Below are 7,500 nucleotides of genomic sequence, written 5' to 3'. Positions count from 1 at the left end.
GTCACTTGACCTTTTTTGTTGCCTCAGTTTCCTCAACTGTATAATGAGGGTAATGCCATCTTCACAGACTTGTGAGAACTATGTGAGGTATTTGTAAAAAGAACAGCAGGAGCTCTATAATACTATTATCTTCCCCGGAGTTGGCTCTTACACTCCTTACTTACTACACTTACACAGGGGGAAACAGAGGCTTCCAGAGAAGTAGACATCTTAGTCCAATCCATTTAACATGATCAAACTGAGCCTCAGCATGGTAGGGTCTTCCAACCTCAACAGGACATCCCTGGATGAGGGAACTCCCTATCTCTGCCAAACATGATGATGTCCTTTGGGGGGTCTTCAATAACGAAGGACAAGAACCAACCAACCATCATTGTTATGGAAGGGATCCTTCCATCCATCACCTATCTTTGTTTTGGAAGGTATCTCAGAGGGAAGGCTTGAGTAGCTGAAGGAACCAAGAGTTTCAGAGGTGGAAGGGATGGAGAGAGTTCTATGCATTGGGGAGAGCCAGTGAAAATGCCCAACATAAAGGGATGGAATGTCTTGCTTGAGGATCACCTAGGAGACTGGTGTGATCACATGCCTAGAACATGGGGAGGGGGACTTAGGTATCCAAGACTGGGAAGGAAGGAAGGGAACCAAGTTATGAGGCCAGATTGAAAACGTTCTCTTTGATCCCGGAGGTGCCACGTTGACTGAAGATCAGCAGAGAGGTTAGGGTTAGATAAATCAATCTGAGAATTATCAGTACAGATAATTGAAACCATGAGAGCTGGTGTGACCACCTAGGACAGAGCCTGAGGGAGCACCCTCAGTCAGTGAGTGTGACCAGCAACAAGGCAGAGGAGTGGAAGAGCCAGAAGAGAGGGGTGTCCCAGAAACCTCACAAGAAGAGAGGATCAGGAGGAGATGATGATTATCTGGATGGGGGCTGAACTTAGGACCTCCAACTCCTCAGCTCAGCTACTTCCTGCAACCACATCTGTCGTCCTTGCCCGTCCCCAGTCAGCAGAGACATCTATCTGTTGTTTATCAGGTCTCTAATACGGCCTTGTCTTGGGTGCGGGTTGTATCACTGAGGGTCCACAGAACCGAACCTAGATTTTCTGGGATCGTGCCCAACAATGTCTGCTAATGTATCCTGCTTTTTTGAGACCCCATTTGGGGTTTTCTTGGCAGAGAAATTGCTCTTTTTACAGTTCATTTTACAGATGAGGAAACTGAGGCAAACAGGTTGAAGTAACTGGCCCAGGGACACTCAACTAGAGAGACTCTGACTCCAGGCTTGGGGCTCTCTGCTCCATGGAGGCCCCTAGGTGTGAAGCTGCTCAGAGAGATGAGAAAGATCATACATTCTAGGTCCTCACTTCTGGCCAAGATGACTTATTTGTTGTTCCCCGGACTTAAGATTGTGGGCCACTAGGTGGCACCATAGTGGATAGAGCCCCAGACCTGGAGTCTGGAGACCCCAATTCAAATGTGGCCACACTTCCTAGCTGTGAGACCCTGGACAAGTCACTTCACCCTGTTGGACTCAATTTCCTCATTTGTAAAATGAGCTGGAGAAAGAATAGCAAACCAAGAAAACCCCAGTGGGGTCGGGTCATAAAGAGTTGGACGGGACTGAACAATAAGCAGCCATTGTTAGATGTGATCCAGGCAACAACAATTCTAGGTCCTAGATCTCAGCCCTTGGGCACCTGCCTCAGTTTCCTCATCTGTAAAATAATGAGTTGGACTTTGCCTGGGCCCCAGCTCTCCTGATGTCCAGCCCTGGCCCAATGGCTCAGCTTCGATGGAGAAATCCCACCTGACACTTGTTGGCTATGGGTCCCTGGGTAACTCTCTGAGCCTCAGTTTCTTCCTTTGTCAAAAGGGAATAAGAATGGCCTCTACCTCACAGGGTCGTCTGGAGCGACAGGGCCCACTTAAGCATTCCATCGCTGCCAGCTGTTATTGTCTCATTGACTCCCTGTTGCCATCTCCCCCTCCCCAAAGCTTAGCACCCAGCCACAGGGTCCCAGGAGGCTTCCTTCCTCCATCCTGCTGGGGCTGGGGGAGCCCCAGGGCCGGTAGGTTATGGTTCCTCCTTTGTCCCAGACTCCCCCGGCTGGATTCATGCTCTGTCAACTGTTCCAGGCCAATGACAGGGCAGAGGGGCCACCCTGGACCAAGATCGAGCCAGAAGTGGGCTCCTGGAGGCTCCCCCTCAGGCCCCTTCCCTCCTTAGCTGCCAAGGAGGGACACACAACCCAGCTGGGAGGAAGCCCCCGCAAAGATGCTTCCCTTCAGGTGACCCTTCTGTCTGACCCCACCTGGGCCCCAAGGAGAGGAAATGGGGGCCAGCCAAGGGAAGGGCTCCTGGAGGGATGTGTGAGGCCGGTGGCTTGTGCTGACCCGTCCTTGCCCTGGCCTCTTTATCCTGGATCAGTCCCATAGCTGCCAAGCAGCTCTTGACATGGGCATCTGGGTGGGAGAGGAAACCAGGGCATGAGATCAACCGAGGCCCAGCCCTTCCCCAGGGAAGCATCTTTCTGAATCACCATCTGCCCTTCACTCAGATCAGAATCAGGCCTATCTCTGGCCTGGAGGCCCTTCTTCATCCTCCCAGGGATGCTCCCACTTTATCCTGGGAAGGACCCCAGGCTGGCAGTCTGAGATGTGCTTCAAACCCTTGCTGTGTGACCTTGGCTCAAGCTCTTGCCTTCTCTGGGCCTCAGTATCCTCATGTGTTAAAAAGAGATGGGAGTCCCTTCCTCCTGCCCTTCACCCAAGTGTAAGGACCCTGATCTAGGCCATGGAAGGGCAGAGTTTAAAGAGTGACATGGCCATCATTAAGTGGGGGAACAGAACACAAGCCCCAGAAATACACGCAGAACTTGAAAATGCAACCTTCTCAAAGGAGCTCTGAATGCAACCGAGAATCTGCAGAACTGAACATCCTCTTCCAGGGGCAAAGATGGACTTTCAGTGAACCAGGGGAATTTCAAATGTTCCTGTTGGAATGGCCAGAGCTGAATAGAAGGTTTGATCTTCAGATACAGGACTTGGGTGAAGCATGGAGATTGGAGGAGAGGGGGGAAATATGAGGGACTTAATGATGATGAACTGCATGTATTCCTGCATAGAAAAATGACAATGCGAATACTCATATGGACCTCCTCAGTTAATAGAGCAGGTAGAGGGAGCTTTTATAGTTGAAGCACAGGAGAAAGCTGAATTTGAAGATATATTGTGGTGTAAAAATGGAGTCAATAGAAAAAAGGGAAATGTAATGAGAGAAAGAAAAAGGAGAGGGGGAATAGGCCAAGATATCTCATTTTGCAATGATATGGAAGGGGGAAGACGAGGGGGAATGAGGGAACCTTCACTCTTATGGCTCAGAGAGGAAACGACATACACACTCAATAGGGTATAGACATCGAGAGTAAAAAGGAGAGGAGGGGGATGGGGAAGGCAGGGATTGGGTGATGGAGGAGAGGGTAGCTTGTAGGAGAGAATGTCAGATATAACACATTTTCTTTTTTACTTTTTGCAAGGGGCTGGGATTGGGTGGCCTGTCCAGGACCATGGGGCCGGGTGGTTGCTGGGTCTCTGGGGTGGGATTTGGGCTCAGGGCCTCCTGGCCCCAGGGCTGGTGCTCTATCCACCGCACCACTCAGCCGCCCCACAGCACATTTTAGTAGAAGGACAGAGTGAAAGGAGAGAGAAAATATATGGTAGTGGGGAGGAATGGATGGAGGGAATTACAATCAGCCACAGCAACTGTGGGAAAATATGGAAGTAACTTCTGTGATGAACTTATGATAAAGAATGTATGTAATCAGAACAGACTGGAACACATTTTTTTCTCTTTTACTTTATTTCGCATGAGGATCTATATGTTTTAGGGGGAGGGGATATTATATTTACTCTTAAACAATAATTTAGTAATGTATAAATAAAGGTCATATTAATGAAAAAGAAAAAAAAACAAACCAGGAGGGATGGGAATTCAGGGAAGCCTGGAGGGATTTGCGGGAACTGATGCTGAGTGAGATGAGCAGAACCAGAAGAACACTGTCCATCCTAACAGCAACATGGGGGCAATGTTCAACCTTGATGGACTTGCTCATTAGATCAGTGCAGCAAGCAGGCACAATTTTGGCTGTCTGCAATGGAGAATACCATCTGTATCCAGAGAAACAACTGTGGAGTTTGAACAAAGACCAAAGACTGTTACCTTTAATTTAGAAAAAAAAAATAAAAGAGAAAGGCTCCTGTTGACAAGCAGAGGTGGACCATTAGACTGTAAGCTCCTTGAGGGCCTCTGTTCTTAGCACAGTGTCTGGCTCATGATATTTACTGATTGACTGCCAGGCTGCAGAGAGCTAATGGTTCAATTTTCAGTGTAAACATGTAGACGTCAAAAATTGGCAAACACTACAAGTCAGAGTTGGTTTATTCTTGGTAGTCTAGACATTAATGCATTTTTGGTGGAGTTGTGACCTGATCCAACCATTCTGGAGAGCAGTATGAAACTGCCTAAAGAGCAATAAAATTGATTATACCCTTGGAGTATTATTGTTCTATAAGAAACCACGAATGGTCAGACTAGAGAAGCATGGAATGAGTTACAGGATCTGATGCTGAGCGAAAGGAACAGAACCAAGAGAACATTGTCCACATTAACCACAACATCGTGAGCTGATCAACCTTGATGGATGCGGCTCCTCTCAGCAGTTCAAGGAGACCAACTATGGATGATGCTACACCCATCCAGAGGAAGAAAAATGAAACAAAACAAAAACCCTTCAGAATCTGAATGAACACTGCATTCATTTTTTAAAAATTTTCATATATTTTTCTATCTCATGGTTTTCTTTCTTTTCCTTTAATCCTAATTCCTTCTATGAAAATGACTAATTTGTGTATAAATACAATATTCATCTGACTGTTTGCCACTGAGGGGAGGGGAGTGGGAAGGGAGGGTGGAAAGAAATTATATAACTTAAAAATATGCATATACATGTGGATGAATGTTGAAAAACTTTCATAACATGTAATTGGAAAAATAAAATAAATTAACAATTTAAAAAATTATATATGGCAGAGCTTGAATTTGATTCTACATCTTGGGCCCTTTCTCTCCCAAGGGCCCCTGCTCTTCTTCTCCAGTACCTTTGACTTCCATGACTCCCCCTCCTCTCCCCCCATCCTGGTCTTTGTGGGCAGCCAGAACCCCTGGGGTCTGACCCAAGGTCTGCTAAGGTTTCGTTCTGGGGTTCAGGGTCTGGTTCTCTGCTTTGGTTTTTCTTGGTCACCTCTCTCTAGGAGAGAAGGAACTAGACCAAATACCAAGAACCAGATATGGCTATAGCCTCAGGGCTCATCTATAGGCATTCACACTGCCTCTCAGGCTATTTCCTTCAACTTCCCTCCACCAACCTTACCCTAGAGGTGGCTTTTCCTCTTTGAAAAGATCACTGGGTGTGGGGAATCATATAATGCGGGGTGCTTGGATGGCTTCAGTGAAGGAAGAAGAGACAGAGATCTCCAACTATGGCGGCCTGCGTCCCAGGGATGTATATGTTTAACAACCGGTTCTCTGACATAGAAAAATACATACCCCAGTTTTCAAGTTTAATTTGCCTTAGTAACAGTTTCCCCAACATTTTTTTAAGTCTAGACTATCAAGAATTAAACCAGCTCAAGGGCGGCTAGGTGGCATAGTGGATAAAGCACGGGCCTTGGAGTCAGGAGTACCTGGGTTCGAATCCGGTCTCAGACACTTAATAATGACCTAGCTGTGTGGCCTTGGGCAAGCCACTTAACCCTGTTTGCCTTGCAAAAAAAAAAAAAAAGAATAAACCAGCTCTGACTTGTAGTATTTGCCAGTTTTTGACGTCTACATGTTTACACTGAAAATTGAACCATTAGCTCTTTGCAGCCTGGCAGTCAATCAGTAAATACCATGAGCCAGACACTGTGCTAAGAACAGAGGCCAAGGATGACCCCTGCCCTTAAGGAGCTTACAGTCTGCTTGTCAACAGGAGCCTTTCTCTTGTATTCATTTCATAGTCACTCATCAAGTCCTTCATATGCTATTTATGGATTTGTTCATCGGTTCACTCACTCATTAGATTCTTCTATCACCCCCCCCCAGTTCACTCCCCTCAACTCCCACTGGTACTAGAGGTTAGTCCCCAAGGGGCAGATACAACTACTTCCAAGGTTCTAGGGGTAACCCCGGAGGTGACTATTCTTCTAGTAGTGTGTTTCTCCTTATAGATGGTATAGCAGAATGCTGGCTTTGGGGCCAGGAAAACCTGAATTCAAATCTCGGCTCACACTTACTAACTCTGGGCAAGTCACTTGAATTTTGTCTGCTTCTCTTTCCTCATCTGTAAAATGGACATAATAATAACAATGATAATAAAATAAAGAATAATAGCGCCTACCTTTGGGTTGTTGTGAGGATAAAATGAGATATTTGTAAAGTGTTTTGCAGACTTTCCAAATGCTAGGTATTATCATTGCTTGTCGACTTAGTTCTTTAGCAAAGATGGTGACTCCAATGGCAAATAGGCACAGCAGTTCCTCCAATCCAGGGGCATTTTTGTTGTTCATTAGCTATGATTCCATTTGGCATTTTCTTGGCAAAGATACTGGAATGGTTTGGCCATTTCCTTCTCCATCTTATTTTACAGATGAGGAAACTGAGGCAAACTGGGTAAAATGGCTTTCCCAGGGTTACACAGCTAGTGTCTGAGACTGGTTTTGATTTCAGATCTCTCTGACTCCAGACTTAGACTTCAATCCAATGACCAGATAGGGAGTGGAAAGAAGAATGGACATAGCCTTAAGATATACCAGTAGAGAGGTACCCATGTGGACCATACGCAAGTGACCAGGACGGCTCACAGCTCTGAACTGTAGGGTCTCTGTGGGGTAGACTCCCTGGAAGAGGAAGCTTGGAGTTGGTCCCCGTTGCTAGGAGGATGTGGGTCAACTCTGCGCCACTCCCTTCACCCCACCTGGAATGTCCCTGGCCTCCTTGGAGGTAGGTACTTCAAGGGCCAGCTGGATGTGATCTCATTCATCCTCCTTCTACTCTGGGGAGGGGATATTCTTAGGCCCATTTCCATCTGGACTCAGGCCATGGGCTTTCCCAGAATGGATTCTCACCTGTCCTCAGTGGGTAAGGGGGTAGGCCTGAATCAGAACGAGCCCTCAGAGACAACCTAGCTAGAACCAACCCTTTTGTTTTACAGATGGGGAAGTGAGGCTCAGAAAAACCAAGCCTTACCCAAGGAAATCTGGATAGTCAAAAGAAGAACAGAATTTAGTCTTCTGGCCTCCTGGCCTTCTCCACTGAACCATTCTTTTCCCTAAACTCTTGAGGACAGTGTCCAAATTGAAGATGGGGGAGAGGGAAGCCGGACTCCCAAGTCCTGTTGTTCCTATCACCCCTAAGGAGAGCCCAAGAAGAAAACCTGGAGAAGCTGCATCTTTGGG

The 7,500-nt window shown here is 46.8% G+C and overlaps 1 long non-coding RNA gene across 1 annotated transcript in view; it reads right to left on the bottom strand.

Moving 5' to 3' along the window:
• The window catches only part of LOC141498107 (uncharacterized), a 1,099-nt gene extending 614 nt beyond the window's left edge, over positions 1 to 485 (bottom strand). The window contains exon 1 of the long non-coding RNA XR_012471558.1: positions 1 to 485. This exon is cut by the window's left edge and continues 86 nt beyond it. This is a non-coding gene — a long non-coding RNA (uncharacterized LOC141498107).
• Positions 486 to 7,500: the final 7,015 nt, after the last annotated feature.

The sequence above is a fragment of the Macrotis lagotis genome, chromosome X (assembly GCF_037893015.1).
Source record: "Macrotis lagotis isolate mMagLag1 chromosome X, bilby.v1.9.chrom.fasta, whole genome shotgun sequence".
NCBI classification, from domain to species: Eukaryota; Metazoa; Chordata; class Mammalia; order Peramelemorphia; family Peramelidae; genus Macrotis; species Macrotis lagotis.
This window is presented reverse-complemented; position numbering and strand designations above follow the sequence as displayed.